At 28.8% G+C, this 15,748-nt stretch overlaps 2 long non-coding RNA genes across 2 annotated transcripts; both read right to left on the bottom strand.

Annotated features, from left to right (window-relative positions):
• Nucleotides 1-694: 694 nt before the first annotated feature.
• LOC107887471 (uncharacterized) lies at nt 695-2,048 on the bottom strand. Its single transcript, XR_001681203.2, has 2 exons — nt 1,381-2,048; nt 695-1,179 (listed from the first exon to the last, which is right to left on the bottom strand). It is a non-coding gene; the product is annotated as an uncharacterized lncRNA (long non-coding RNA).
• A 2,819-nt stretch (nt 2,049-4,867) lies between these two features.
• On the bottom strand, nt 4,868-6,124 carry LOC107887470 (uncharacterized). The gene is made up of 2 exons (XR_001681202.2): nt 5,586-6,124; nt 4,868-5,299 (listed from the first exon to the last, which is right to left on the bottom strand). It is a non-coding gene; the product is annotated as an uncharacterized lncRNA (long non-coding RNA).
• Between the last annotated feature and the right edge of the window lie 9,624 nt (nt 6,125-15,748).

Below are 15,748 nucleotides of genomic sequence, written 5' to 3'. Positions count from 1 at the left end.
CTCTCTATCTCTCCCTCTATATACCAAGTTAAAATATTTAATTGAGTTGCTGTGAAGAATTAATTAAATATTAATTTAATTATAAAATTATATTATTGTAATAATATTTTTATATTTAAATATAGAGAAACAATAATAAAATTTAAATTTAAAATATTATAATTTTTTTTACGGAAAACATCATAATATTTAAATTTTAAATTTACTATTTTAATTAAAATTTTATTTACTTATTATATATATAATAAATGTATGTCAAAATATTAATTACTATATCTTTAAGAACTATTAATTACTATGTAGAGATACTAATTAAATTAATATTTTATAGAATATGTATTTTCTTAATGAAGTATAAAACGAAAAAAAAAACATGTCTAAGTGTTTTTTTCTTACAATGTTATTAGATATTTCATTATTATTTATTAAAATATGATTTTGGGAAAGTTAATTTTTAATAACATATTTTTCTTGGAGGTATATCTCGAGGCCTATGAATGTGATAATATCCTACACTCGACTTGAACGAAAATTGAATATAAAATGCCACACTAGTTACTAAGATCCAAAAATAAAACAAATCAAAAAATCATAAATTATATTTAAGCATAATAAAACAACATATATAATGTAATGGCCCATTTTTGTCCGGGCTCATTTGTAAATAAATAGACCCAAAATAAAAATCCAAAAATAAATAAGTCCAAAGAGTCCATTTATAAATATCCAACCCAATTAAATAAATACCCCAAAACCCTTTACATAAAAATTAAAACCCAATTACAATAAGCCCATTTCTTAACCAAATACCCCAGAGTTCTTTAGCCCTAATTACATAATATTTGGCCCAAATTCTAAAGCCCAATGAAATCAATTCACATCTTAAATTCGGCCCAAAATCGAGGCCCAATATGCAAGAAAAATTGTCTCAGTATCTTGAGGATGCTGGAAGCTTCTGGAGTAAACCAGAAGGTCACCGAAAGGTCAGTCTCGTGTAAAAAAAATTTTGACAATTGGTCTCCACGTCACCAGGGTCGCTCCTCCGTACAACCGTTCCTGCAAAGAGAATACACTAGAAAGAAAGGAATAACAGAAATGGGCAGATGACAGCAAGAAAAATATTTTTTTCTTTTTACTATTTTCTCTGTAAATCCAGGCTATAAAAGCCTCATTCTGTACCTGCAAAAGGATTACACAGACCCATCCACAGAATATACACTTACATTAGCACATTGAATATTTCGAAAGCAAGAATAGAAAGGTGATTTCCAGTTTTTTTACTCGCTTTTAATTTCTTTTTTTAGAATCATTGCATTTTCTTTTTCAATATTTTAGCATTATATTTCAAAATATAAAGAAGAGTGAAAGAAGGAATCTTACTTTGTAAAGTTGCCATGAATCTTTCTTTGCTTCGTTGAAATCGGAGTTAGAGAAAGAAGTTCGAGGCTAAATCGACTTCATTGCTTGAGGGCTTGATGGCGGTAGCAATGTGTTATGCGAAACCTAAGAAAAAGGGGCTGATAGCACATTTTTTTTTGGGCTAAAAAGTTTGCTGTGTTTTGGAAGGCAAAACAATTAAAAGGGGAAGTGTAGTAGCCAATTAAAACGACGCCGCACAGGGGAAGGAGCCAAGGTCCGCGCGTTAACCCGCCTGGGGCTCCGAATTGGTGCCTTTGCACCTAAATTGGTTTATTTGTGCGGCAGGTCCCTCGTACTTGTATTGCGGCGCAATTTGCTCCCATTTTCATTTAATTTACTTTATTTTCTTTTAAATTATCCCTAAAATCTGGAATACTTTTATGTTTTAGTCCATATTTCAACACAATGTTTCATGATCAGGGATTATTTCAATATTGATCCCTGTGGATTCATGTGTGTTACATATTGTCTCCTTTTCTATTTTTACTTATTTTGTAAATTTTTCTTTTTATTTTACTTTGTTTCCACTTAAGTATTTTATTAGATTTCTGTTGTAAATTTGGATTTATTCGCTTATATATTTTCTGTTTTTTTATTTAATGTTGTATGTTCATTCTTGTTTTATTTTCATTTTTATTTATTTTGTTTATATTATTTATAATATTAATGGTGTTATTCGTATAGTTAGTTATTTATTTGTTGTAATTTAGGGTACTTGAATTCCCATATTGTTGTATATTATTTATGTAATGTTTTATGTGTCATTGTACATGTATATACATCATAATAATGGTTTCTATTCCACGAATATTATTAACATTAAATTATTATGCATATATTTAACTATTTTTGGTCCACATGATATATATATATTTGTTTTCTAAAACGAAATTACATGTTCTATATATAATTAAATTTTAACTATACATACACAAAAATAATTGGTATATGTATAATTTAAATACATTTTTAACATTAATATTTTTGTACATATTTTTAGATTTATTCACATATTTTTTATTTTCAAAAGGAAATCTCACACGTCTTGTATTATTTAAATTATTATTAAACATATTTTGTATTTACATTTAATTTCCATCTATTATTAAAACTAGGATATTCTTATATATATATATTTTAAATAAACTCATATAATTGTGCTTTTAAAATTATTACATATATAAGTTATGTTTAATTCTATAATTCATATTTTAATTAAGTAATATTTTGACATATAATTATTTCTAACATTTTCCCACATGTATATGGCATACTTTAATTTATTTTTACTAGGGTATATGTTATTATTTTCACATAACTTTTTGTAAATATTTTTCTATGTATATATATATCTTCTTTTAAAATTATTTATATAATATTTTTAAGAACTTTTTTTAAAATCATATAATTTATTGTATTTCATATTTTCCTCATATTTTTATGTATATTTTTGTTACCTATATAATTCATATATTTACTTCATTTTATACATCATTAATTTTATTTGTATACTCAATATTTATTTGTATATAAAGGTTTCACAAATTGACTTGGAATATTATCTTATATCATATATTGTTATACTTGCATATTATTATTTAAATTATCTTGTGAATTATCAATTTTCGAATAAATTTGTGTTAAAAATCTTATGCATGATTTGATTTGAATTTTGAAATTTATAATAATTATTTCAATAAATATCCCAAATTTTGTGCAAATGTGTCAACTTATATATGCTATATAATTCTTCATTTTTTTTATGCACATTTTTTACATCATTTTATTTTGTGTTATAACTATGTATGATACTTTATAATAATTATTCATTTTTCATGCTTAAAAGTTTTGTTTTTTTTACAATGATTATTAAACAAGGTTATTTGTATTTTGAGTATATTGTTTCATATGTTTTTTTACAATATATTAAATATTTCATCAATTTTAAAATGAGTAAACATGTTTTTAAACGAATTTCTAATTTTTTGTTATTCAAGGTTTCGAAATAAGGCAATATCTAGTGTTTGGGGAATTTGGGAGAGTTGTGCTCAATCGTACTAGGTATGACTTTCCCGAAGAACCAAATATTTAGATAACCTCTTTTATAATTTTTCAAAAGTCGAAAATTGATCGCATTTTAGAGGTATAAGGGATTGTATCCAATCGTACTGGGTATGAAACCGCATATCTTTGGAACGAGAGATTTTCGATCACCAACTCGAACTATTTAAACATTTTTATATATTTCAAAAAAAAACCTTTCCTTTTAAATCTTTAAGGACAGCCTCAAATCAATTTGGTACCAGTTTTTGGGCGTAATGAAGGTGCTAACCCTTCCTCATACGTAATCGACTCCCGAACCCCTTTTTTTTTACTAAACCAAATTTACTTTGTTTTTTTCATTAAATAAAGCATTTTAATAGGCGATCCAATCACACCTAAATCAAAAGATTGGTGGCGACTCCACACTCGATTTTTTAAAGTCGATCCCCATTGTTTTTCAAAATAAAATAGGGTTTCGACATATAATGTTTACAAGTGTTACTAAGGTACCACATATTAAAATAAAACTTAAACAAGCTTTGAAACTTCATTCGAGGTCTAAAATACATAAATTGTGAGCCAGGTACTGATACCTAGGACATTTATACCAATACAAGTGTCAAAAATTCAAATAATGAGCTATAGTGATTCCTTGTATCAATACACTAAAGGGCATGTATTGTACTAAAAATTTAGGCCTGTTTGCTAGGTTCAGGCTTTGCCCGACCCGAAAAATAGGCCTAAAATTTTACCCAAACACAACCCAGATAAAAATGCTAAAACTTGGACCCGACCTGGCCCACCCATATTATTTTTTAAATAATTTTAAAAAATTAATAATAGATCAAAAATACTAAGATAGATGCAACTTAACAAACAAATGCCTCTAAAATAATAACAAAATTAACAAATGTCTTTAAAATAATAGCAAAATTAACAATAAAATAAGTTTTATACAATATCCAAATAATAACAACAAAATAGTAGCAATATAGTAGTAAAATGATAGCAAAATATGGAGAAAACAACAAGAAAATAATATTAAAAAAAACAGAGTTTTTTTGTCTTTTAGTGAATTCAGGCTGGGTTGGGCTCAAGCCAAAAATGGCTTACTTGAGGTCAGGCCCATTTTTTAAACGAGTCTTACTTTTTTGTCCAAGCCCATTTTTCGAGGACTATATTTTTTCCCAAACCTTCCTACATTTTGGGCAGGCCTTTGGGCCAGGCTGAGTGGCCCAACTCATGAGCAGGTCTAACTAATACCTTAAGGCTCTATATCGATACAAGTCTCCTCTATTCCAAAATTTTGGTTACCGACTTCAACGTATCGTAACTTTGAGGCTAAGGTACCAATTCATCATATATGTGGAATCAATACTTAGGTATGAAGTTTTGATACCTGTAATAGGCCCAAATCGCCCGACCCATTATAAACCAAAATAAATATTACAAAACCAAAAATAAAAAAACAAAAATAATAAACAGCCCAAAATAAACTAATGTCCATTTACAGATTATTTAACCAAAAAATATATATACAGCCCAATTATTAAACTAAACCAAACCTATTGCGGCCCAATAATTATACCCAAAGTCTTAAACCCAATAAACCCAAAAGCCCAATCTAAAACTAACCCTAGCCCAAACCCCAGTTACTGATCGGCGCTGCAGCAGTAGTCTGCACTCATGGCCGCTCATTCTCGAAGCAGGCTCATAGAGCCCAGGCCAGAAGCTCCTGGAAGTCACCAGTAGCCAGCCAGGATTGGGCTCTCCATGAACGATCCCAAGCACGGCTTCCTTCGCACGCGCCCCTCCTTGTGCTCCTGTACGGATACTCCTGCAAAACAACATGCGAGAAGGAGAATAACAGAATTTACAGCAAATAAAATGTAATTTTATTTTTATTTACTCTGTAAATCCGGCTATAAAAAGCCGTCGAATGTACCTAAAAAAAACTTACGCATGCACACTATACGCATACTGAATAGAAAAATTCAAAAACGATTTCAAAAGGTGATTTTTTCCTTTTTCCTTTTAATTCTCTGTTTTTTTTTAATCTATTTCCATCAAGCTTTTTTATCTACATCTTAAAAGCAAAAGTAAAAGAAAAAGTGTGATCTGACCTTGCGAATAGGCCGTTGGTTCTTTTTTACTTCGTTGAAATCGAAGTCTAGAGGGAACCTCAAGGTTAAGAATTGACTTTTCGAGGCCTTGAAACTGCTGACCGCCGTCGTGATGGTGGATCGATGTTGAGGCTAAAAAGGGGTCTAGAGTTTGCTGGTGGAGAAGAAATGAGGCTAGGGTTTGGGTTTGGCTAAATATGTTGGTTTAAGTCATTATATATGACCACAAACGGCACCGTTTTAAGCTTAGCCCAATAGCTCCCAAAACGGTGTCGTGTTGATCATACCCGGTCCGATCCGATCTTCTACCCCTAGGATCCGCTCATTTTTGCAGAGAGAGGATAATGTCACGATTGATCCTTCCCCTCGCGCGAGCATTCAATTGTGTCTTATTTGATTTATTTTGTTTTTTAAATTTGGCTCTATAATTTGCGCGCGTTTTCATTTTAGTCCGCTACTCAGCGCTGCGTTTTAGGACTTGGATTATTTCCAGTTCTAGTCCCTATACATTTGCGTGCATTACATATTGGTATTTTTGATTATTTTATTTGTAAATTGTCCCTTTTGTTTCAATTTTGTTTTAATTAAGTTTTTTTTATCCTCATTTTTTTATTCACTGCACATTCATTTTCTTTTACATGCTTTATTACTTGCTTTGATATTTTGAGTTGCTTTGATAATTGAATTTTGTTTTAAAAAACATTATTATAATCTTTTCTCTTTTATTCTATCATTTTAATAATTTGTATACTATTTGTAATAAATTTTATTTTAGTTTATGTATGCTATTAATTTTATGTTATTTTATAATTTCTTTTGAATTTATTCACATATTTTAATGTTTATATTCTTTTTGTTAGTTAAGGAGAAATTCATCTATTTTATGTGCCATTTAAGTTATTATTAAGCATATATTTAGTACTTATATTTGACCTACATACGTTATTAAAGCCATGTTATTTTATACATATAGTTTTTTTTGTATATTTGTATATATAATTGTGTTTTCTTAAAATTTATTACATATATAATTTATGATAAAATTAAGTTAATCTTATAATTCATATTTTAATTCCATGTTATTTTAACATACAATTATTTCTAAATTTTTTTCACATGTACATAACCCATATTAAATTATTTTTACTATAGTCCACGTTATTGATTTCATATTATTCTATGTAAATATTTTTTATGTATGTATATATATATATTTTCCTTTAAAATTATTTATGTGTATAATGCGTTTTTTTAAGGACCATATTTTAAATTGTACAATTTACTTATTGTATACACTTTCATATCTTATTATCTTTATGTATGTATTATCAAAATGTGTCATTAACCCAAATCAATTTATTTCATGTAAAATTATTTTATACATCATTTATTTCAAAATTCCATTTGCACATACATCTATATTGGAACATATGCTTGATTTATAAACATCACTAAATTCATGCATTTTATACAATAGTTTTTTATACATAATTATATATATTTTTTTAAAAATCTATTACATATATAATTTACGGAAAAATTAATTTTATATACATTATTAATCTCATGCTATTCTTTACAAGTAATTACTTCTAAATCTATTTAGATAATTATATGTATTGTATCTATTATGTTTTCTAAATCAATTCATCAATTCATATAGTATATATTATGTGTTCATTATCATTTTAAATTCGTCTTATACTATAGTGTTTTTTTTAATTTTCATTTTGTTTTGTATATTTTGAATGGATTGTATTAGGCTATTTATCATTGTTGTACTATTTTTTTCTGTTTTTTTATTGTTATCCCAATTGTTCTCCATATGTGCTTTGTGCTTAGAAAGTTAGTTTCATTTTGCTTAGATTAATTATATTCAATTGTTTGATTTGATTGATTAAATAAGGTTATGTTATCTTCATTTACCAAAGATCGTACTTTATGCATGTGTATTATCCCTTATTTTCATTTTTTTAGTTTATAAATGTTGCATTATAATTTTCAATTTAAAAAAAAACCTCAATTGGTCCATTTCAAGTAAAATCGATACGTTTTGAAATAGTTTACAACCATTTATTTAAATTGTTTTTGCAAAAACAAGGCAATGTTCAGTATTTAGAAATTCGAGAAATCGTGTCCTACCGTGCTGGGTTTCGATTTTTCGTTGGACTAAATATTTGGACGTCCTTTGGTAATTTTTGACCTAAGAGCTTTTGGAAGTCAAAACTCAATTGTGTTCTCAAAAGTATAAAGGATCATGTTGTATCGTGCTGGATGTGATGCTTTATGCCTTTGAAACGAGAGAATTTCGATGACCAGCTTACACCACTCAAATGTTTTAATAAGAACCATATTTCAAGATTTCTTTTCTAAAATTTTAAACATAAGGACAACATGTGACCAATCTGGTACCAATTTTTGGGCGTAGTGAGGGTACTAACACTTCCTTATACGTAATCGGCTGTCGAACTCATTTTATTTTAAAATTTACATAGATAAAAAATGTTTTAAATGAAATGTTTTATTAGGTGATCCAATCACACCTAAACAAAAAAATTGGTGGCGACTCCACATGTTGTTTAAAAGTCGATTTCTATTTTTCTTCAAATAAAAATGGCTTCGACAATACCTATTTCAGAAACTAATATTTTTTGCCTAATTGGTCATTCTGATACTTATGTACGAGGTTCTGATATCAAATCAAGATTATAACATGTTACGGTAGCATGTAATCACATATCACAAAATTTATCATCATAAGATCTTTGTAATGGTATTCAAAGTTACTAGAACTATCCAATCTATACCAAATGAACCAACTGCAAAAACAACATCAAACACTAACAAAATGTCCCAAAACTAAAAGTTAAAAGCCTAAGTTTATGCCATACACTACTAGTTAAGTATAAAAGACTTTACATGTAACGCCTCAAAAATTTTTGATGTCGTAATTTACCACATTTCGGAGGTTGAACTAATTAAATGTTTGTGTATGAGCATCAAATCAAATGTCAAATTTTCAGTTAAATAAATACAAGAACCATTAATATTTAAGCTGCAAATTTTTTTGATCGTAGAATTAAAGTTGTGACTTGATTGAGAGGAATCGAAAATAAGACTTTAATTAAAGAAAGAAGGATTAAGTGGTGAGACATCTAATTGGGGGACTTATGAACAATTTGACAAAGTAAAAAAAGAAAAAGAGGTAATTTACCCCTTAAGATTTTAGTGGAAGGTCAAGGCTAAATGTCGTTGATCACCATTAAAGAATTTTTACTTCCTTTAAGTTGTGAGATTAAGGCCTCCACTAGAAAAAAAATAAAACATATATATATACACAATTCCTTGAGATAAACTAGTAGATAGAAAGAGAATTATCTTAGCTTTATTCCCTATAATCGGTGTTGAGAAGAAATATTGGGGAAGCCATTGTCGAAGGTAAGTATTTTTTTAATTCAAATAATTAGTGTTTTAGTTTAAATTTGTTAATTCTAGTAATGAAATTTTATTACCCATGATTACGAATGCTCGTATTTGTTAAATGGAAATGTAGATAGATGGCTTCTTAAGGCCTTTCGATTGAGAGAGTAATAAATAAGTGAGGCTTCTATTTTCCCATGCATATTAAGGTTTTAATGAAATTTGATTGAGTTAATTTGGTCTTGTTGTAATAATTCTTACTTGATTTTTATTCTTGTGTATTGAAGCTAAAGAAGACAAGGGTGGAGAAAATTCAAAGGAAAGCAAAGCTTTGGTCTTGAGCTTGTTTTAAGGAAACTTTGTTAATGTATGTCCCACAAATCCTTTGTTGTTATGTATTGAGTGTTCAATTAGTACATGTTAATTAGTAATTTAATTATTGGATAAACATAAGTTTATTGATAAAAACATCAACAAAGGAATATGCTTAATTAGTTAACTTATTTAAAAAATATGATAACTAATGTCATGATCATTAATAAACAGTTAGTTGATATTAAAAAAAAATAGTAAAAAGACTACCTTATTAGAAAGTTAAGTGTTATGACTTAGTAATCTTATTATTATTATTTTGATGTTACTTAGTAATCTTATTATTAACCTTGCTCATGATACTTAGCCATGGCAAAGGAAACTTTAGTAAACTTTATAAATGAGAAGCAAGTTTCAAGGTAAGATAGTTATTACGAGTTGTTTGATTTGAATTGTTATGGTATATGATTAAGTATTGTACTGTGAACATTGATTTTGATTTCATTAAAAGTAAAAAATAAAAATTATAATAAAAAGGTGAATTGAGTAATTGAATTTATGCTTAAATAGGAGGAACTAGTGACAAATCAACGAAACTTTTCACATTGAGCTCTTGTAAATCGTAGTGTGAGTCTCATCGCATATAGTTGGCAAGACATAAGATAACAATATTATATTTTTCTTATGATTGCATTGCGAGTTGTAGGAGTTCGGCTGGTTTATTGTTTCACACTTTGTACACCTTCGGAGTACTGTTATTGTTATCGTTCGAGCTTTGCACGTATTTGGTGTGCGGATTGGATCCATGTATCCGACCTTGACCTCCGCTATCATTTATATAAGGGCAATACCATATTAAGTAATAGTATTATTAACGATCTTGGTTATGATAACAATATATAGAACTTGATTAGTAAAGTGCTATATATCTTGGTAATCGAATTGAAACTCCAATCATAAACTTGGATTTGAAATTGTATAAGACATTGCAAAATGATTTATCATCATTCTTATATTGTGGTAGAAGGTTATGAACTATAACGATATAATACTAATATCATAATATTATATTGCATCTTGTGTACATTAGAACTTGATTATTGTTAAAAATTGGTTAGTTAAAATTTACTAATAGAACGTGTTTTATGGTTAATCTAAAATGAATCATACATACTTATTTGAAAGAATTATGTTTTGTCTTATACTTTACTTTGGATTCATAGTATCACACTGAATATTTTTATACTCAATGCACCGTTGTTGTCTCTCATGCATAGGGCCTACAATTTGTTTACAAAAATTGAAGAGTTCTATCACTTCCTATGAGTCATGACTACCATTTATAAAAATTTATAGTTTATTAGATTTTCATATCTTTCTATCCATAGTGGCATGTACATAAGTTGTCTTAATATAAGACCTTTTTTTGTATTTTGTGGTCTATATAAAAATTTAAGAGTGTATGTGTGGAGTATGTCTTATGAACATTAATAAGTAGGTGCTTATGATTATGTTTACCCTATGTATGACGGGTATGTTAAATAGGTTTCTATGCTCGTTATTGATGTTTAAGTATGTATTTAGAGGTATGTTTAGACATTGGGAACACATGTATCAATACATGGTTGTACATCCTTAGGCCATAGTTAGACCGACCTAATGGACCCTAAAGTCATCAATTATACTATAGATTGCCCATATTAGAACATTGGATTAGATAAACTTTTAATTAGTTTCCAATCATCGACTGTATCATAAGAGATGCCCTTTGGCATTAATGTAACATTGTGTAATCAGGGCCATCTCTGGATCGCTTTAGAGGGTGTTACATTACAAAATCCAAAGTGTAGCTGAGGCTCCCTCGAACATACTGATCAAAGCTAAAATTATTCTCTAAGAACCCGAATACCTATGCATAGAACAAAACATTAGCAAAAGCTTAGTGGTGCTTAACCAAAACCAGCGCTACAATATATATCATTAAACAGAGAAGAATACTAGTAATAATTATCAAGTCAAGAATATAACACGAAGAACATACGAATAGCAACAAACATCACTAAACCTCTACATGCATAGATATTTGGAAATTACATTTCAGTAGTCAAGTATACCATAAAGCACATCAATCACTATTTCATATCTTTGAGATACCAACTTTCGAATATCTCAATTATCAATTTTTTATTTCAACATAACATTATTACATTGAATTATCTATATTGAATTTTTTCACTATTTATCAAATATAGAAACAAAGAATGAATATGCGGATAGTCCTAAGACACTCAAAATACTGCTCATAGGTGATAAAAATGATATCAATACTCCAATGCGTATATATACACGACTTCTTTAGACACTCTAAATACTACATAGAAGTGTCACGTATATGCTCCCAAACACAAATATCATATGGTATGTTAATTATATCCAAACCTTTTACAATTTATTTAATAGGGCATTATAACTTTTAATAACTTCATAAAGTCAATAAACCATCTATGATCCTCTTGCCTAAACCATTACATATATGACAGAATCTTGGAAATTACCATCCTAGATAACTTCCCAAATATGGTCAGCTCAGCAACCTCATATACGGACCCAACATGCATGTTCCATCCACTAAAATTACCTTACCCCCTTCAAATATATCATTCACACTCTCATGAAGTTCTAGGCTTCCTTCAAAATATCTGGGACAAACCTGAATTGTTATTTCTCCAGATCAAGGTGTTGGTACTCCATGATGTGAAAGCAGATTTGGGGCACTCACGCTTTGAATAATGCATTCCACTTAAAAATAGTCTCTGGTATACTGGAAAACACTACTAATCCAAGTACAACATTTTGAGAAAATTCAAAATATACAAATACATTTATTTTCATAAATAAGAACATTGAATTTTATTGAATTTAAATACATTAACATATCATTTCATGACTCATCGATCAACTTTTTGACGCATCCATGTTAGGTCATTCTTGTAGAACATATGGTCTAACCAACCACCAAATATGTTCTCATATTTGATGCAATAGAAAATATTAAAACTGGTATTGGAACACATTTTAAGATTTATTAAACAATGTGATATCTTTTACCTTCGGTTAAGATGGAATTCCCGCGATTGAGAAGAGATAGGCGCTAACCACTGTATGCATATTTATGCTCTTAATTGTAGAAGCAAACAACAACCATTGACTTGGTTAATTGGCTCACAAATAGCCTTGGTAAGCACTTTATAGAGATATGTTAGAGTAGTAGAACCCAATTGAACCTAGTTGCCATTTGAAAATCCTCCAACAGTGGAAGAAACATGGTATGGACCTTGTTCCCGGACTTGTTTGGGAAAAACATTCCTCTGACTGTTAAGAGCATCTAAGCTCTGACGTAGCGGTCCATCTCTACAATAATGGCATGTGGTGGAAGGGCTAGTTTAACAAGCTTTTCAACCATGTGCACTTCAATTAGCACCCATCTAAATCATTCAACATTTAATTACCTTGACTAAACAACACCCAACAACTACATGCACACTGACTCTGAATCGATGCCACTCAAACCGATCATTAACTCTCGTTGATTGGAAGGCTAGTTATTAAGGTGACATCTTGTGGCATGATGATCACTTGCCCGCATGAGAAATAGAATGTAATGGTTTCTAGCTTCAATCTTTCCACTAAGGTAGAAACTAATTTTGGAATGACATGGAAATTTTTTATCTTAGATGCCACAAATAAACTAACATCCTTTAAGCATTGTTTGATACGAGGATTAAGATTTGGGAAGTGTAAATTGTGTCGGGCCCAGAGAGTTCGATCTATTGGCTGCTAAAAATCATAAAAAGTAATATTAAATTTTAAAAAATGTTAAATATATTTCTACAATATTGAAAATTATTAAAAAATAATTAGGAGATTTTATCATGTTGTGGGCGTAATTGACGATGTGGCTGGTTATTTTCTGCTTAAAATATAAGTGAATAAAAGAATTTCATTTTTTGTAGGGTTGAAAAGTTGGCAAGCTTGAGAGTTAAAAAGTATAAGAAGATTTTAGAGTGAGAAGAAAATAGGGAAGAGGTTATAGAGTGGAAGTCGACAACCATAGGAGCGAACTTCCACTACTCAATGTAGTTGGTCAAACCAATGACAAAATAAATATGTTGGTCAAGCCTTAAACTTGAAATCCACATTCACGAGTTTTAGTGAGTTGATTTGATACTATACTAAACTTGACACCCATAAGTGTCAAAGTAGTCCTAAAGAAGAATATTTTGATAAATAAATTTTTCACATATATATAATTTAAATAATATTATTATTAATGGAGAAAAAAACTTAACTATATACAAGGGACTTGAAAAGATCCCGAGCCAATGTTTAATCAAATTCATTGACCTATTTAATAATAGAATTTTTAAAATTTTGTAATTATAGAGCCCAACCCATCTACAAGCATAGAATTTGGGCTTGTTGGAGAGAAAGGATTTGGAATTTAAGTTTTTAAAATAGAAAATTTTTCATTTAGATATTTTAAAATTTTAATTTAGTAAAAGTAAAATTATACTTTAACTCTTAAAAATGTTAAAAATTGATTTAATTTTTTTAAATTATAAAAATATAAATTATTAAAACGGTGAAATTGTATTTTTACTATTGTAAAAACTACAATTTAATTTCGACTCTTAAATTTTTTTTTTAGTTTGCCCCTAATTCAAAATCAACTCATCACAAGAAACCCAACTTTAAACCCAAAACTATATGTACAATCTCAAATTTGCCCGGGCCCAACAAGCCTAAATCAAATACAAAGCAGACTCTAACCCAATACCCACTAAACTAAACCCAACTGTAAGCCCAAACAGAAAGGAAAAAATCAGATTTTTCAAACCCTAGGTGCGTCGCACCTAGGGCATTCTGAACACCTGCTCCACCGTCACATCATCAGCGCAAGTGGCACACCTGCTCCACTGTTACCACCGCCGTTTAGCTGCAAGAAGAACAGAGCAATCAAGTAGAAAAACAAGTTGTAAATTGGCTGTATAAAAGCCTAAAGATCAAATGTAATAAATTTTTTTTTGGATAAATAAAAAAGCATTCGTTTTTTACAAAATAGTGATTCCAGTGATATCAAAAACACAAGAATAACAACAAATTGGGGAACCAAAATCCAAGATCACATTCGAAGGACTAAGGTGATTTAGTTTTTATTTTCGTCCTATCTTCGATTTTATTTCCTCGTATATATACGTATATTATAAACAAAAAAATAAAAAAAGAAGAAGAAAAAACGTACCTTTTCGACTTTCTGGCCACCGTGTGCGGTGGTCGGCGCGGCGGCGACTGGTCAGAACCCTCGCTGGAGTAGGGGCCTTTACAGAAAAAAAAGGGAGAAAGAAGAAGTTTTTTTTTTAAAACAGAGAAATAATGAAGGTTTTTTAAAAAAAAATCTGATTTATATAGGCCACCAAAACGACGTCGTTTTGGGACTGGCCTTTAAACGCCCAAAACGACGTCGTTTTACCCCCTTTGACCGGATCCAACCTGCTCCAGTTGAAGATCTGCGTGTTTTCTAACGGAAGGGCTAATTGCACTTTTAGCCCTTCCGCTTTTAACCATTTTGTAATTAAATTTTTTGTTATTTTTAATTTCGCCCAATAATTCATTTTTTGTTTCATTTTAGCCCCACGCAAAATGCTACATTTAGAGGGACTGGGATATTTTCTTTTTCGTCCCTTCACGTTGCGTGTGTGTTACAATCTGGTCCTCCCTTTCCTTTTTCATTTTGAATTCGTCCCAAAATTTCGTTTTAAGTCTGATTTAGTCCTTTTTTTTGTTATTTTGCTGTTTTACTTTCAAATTAATTGTTTTTATTATTATTTTCTATCATTTATTATTACTATTAATTATAAATAGTACTACTTTTATTATTATTATTATTATTATTATTATTATTATTATTATTATTATTCATACATATATATTATTATTTATATTATTACTATCATTAACGCTCTTATTATTGCTATTATTATTCCTTTTACTATTACTACTATTATTACTATTATTACTATCCTTTTTATTCTTATTTTTATTAATATTATTATTATAATCTTATTTTATTACTATTATCATTTTTTTAAAATTATTGTTACTATTATTATTTTTACCATTTAATAAATTATTATTACTATTTTTGTTATTATTATTACTATTGTATTATTACTATTATTATTATTATTATTGTATTTACTTATACGTTATTATTTTTATATCAACTAATTTAATATATATATATATTTAGCACACTTATTTTGTTTATATATCATTACTCTTATTATTATCATTTCATCATTTATTTTATTTATATCTTTGTAAATAATTCCAACTTTAGATTATTTATTATTTGTATTATTGTTATTATT

This window comes from Gossypium hirsutum, chromosome A03, assembly GCF_007990345.1.
Source record: "Gossypium hirsutum isolate 1008001.06 chromosome A03, Gossypium_hirsutum_v2.1, whole genome shotgun sequence".
Taxonomy (NCBI): domain Eukaryota; kingdom Viridiplantae; phylum Streptophyta; class Magnoliopsida; order Malvales; family Malvaceae; genus Gossypium; species Gossypium hirsutum.
This window is presented reverse-complemented; position numbering and strand designations above follow the sequence as displayed.